Genomic DNA, 1,417 nt, shown 5'->3' with positions numbered 1-1,417 from the left:
ATCATAAATAATCCAGTAATTCTTGGGAGTGTGCATTGTTTTCGAAGTAAGTTTTGCACAAATTCTTTAACAGTAGAACATTTATCTAGGGCCTAGGTTTAGGTCAAGGAAAGCTAATTATTCCTTTTTCAGAAAGTCCCTCTGCAGTGTAGTGTTAAATTATGAATTCTATCAAAAGTATGCTGCTGCATTCGCGTAATATAAACATTGTCACGTATAAAATGCATTCGTGTATACTTGTTGATTTTGTTTTTGTTTTTGTTTTTTCATATAGAAAAAGACCTTTCTTCTTTTAATTGTTCCACCAGATTTTGCATGAACCCATTTCAAATAGACCAATATGCGATACACTTTTCTAAATTAAAAAAAAAGAGTAGATGAACTTCAAAAATAATTTTATTATTTTTAACCACAAGTCTAATCTTACAAGCATTCAAACATTTATTTGTAGTTGATGAGATTTCAAAGAAAATAACATTTTTAAAAACTCAATTCTGTTGACTACAAACAGGCACCATTTTTTTCAGTTGCTGGTCGACATTTTCAAAACAAAAAAATAAAGTAGATACACTTTTTAAAATAATTACATGTCTTAATAAAAACATTAGAGACATTTTGCAGTTGATGGGATTTCGCGGGGAAAATGTTTTTAGCCAATAGTTCCTTTCAGTTGCCAGTCGACATGAGCCAAGTTCCGTTCAGTTGCTCAAAGTCGACATGAGTTCAGTTCCTTTCAGTTGCGTTCAGTTCCTTTCAGTTGCGCTGAGCGCTCATGTCGACGAGTTGAGTTGAGTTGAGTTCCTTTCAGTTCCGTGTCGACCTGAGCCTGCCTTAAGACTCCTGCGACTTGTGCAAAACTTGGGACCCTGCTGTTCATTTGTACATCTAAAAAGTTAGATGATGTATTATTCCAGAGGGCGCTGTTTCTTTTTCTATGAACAGATAATGTAATCCAAACTGTATTGTGTTTAAATTAGCAATATTATGTAGATACATACTCATCAATATTATATGTATTTATAATTGCACTTCATTATAATTGATGAAATATTGCATGAAAAAAGGGCACAAATTCTTCCAAACTAGAAGATGACAATCCTGATCATATATATTTTTTGAAAGAAGATATTTAAAAAAGCATATAAATTAGAGATGCAAGCTAGTTTGGTCTAATTATTTTGAGTATGTAATTTGTCCTGCAATTTGAAATTACAGGAATAATTTGGAATGTATAATTTATTCAAACCTTTTAGTGCATTGTATTGCCTAGTATTTATTCTTGTTGTATGTATATCACCTTGTTTGTAGGTTTATTTCAGATTTGTATTCATCAAATTTCTGTTGTCTTTTTATTGAATCTTGGCCAAATTCTGTGTCTTCCAGAACATTCCATTGTATTGTTATTATTATTATTTTT

The sequence above is a fragment of the Anneissia japonica genome, unplaced genomic scaffold (genome assembly GCF_011630105.1).
Source record: "Anneissia japonica isolate Jap-2015-1 unplaced genomic scaffold, ASM1163010v1 scaffold199_len4679917_cov187, whole genome shotgun sequence".
Taxonomy (NCBI): domain Eukaryota; kingdom Metazoa; phylum Echinodermata; class Crinoidea; order Comatulida; family Comatulidae; genus Anneissia; species Anneissia japonica.
Note: the sequence above shows the minus strand (reverse complement) of the source record.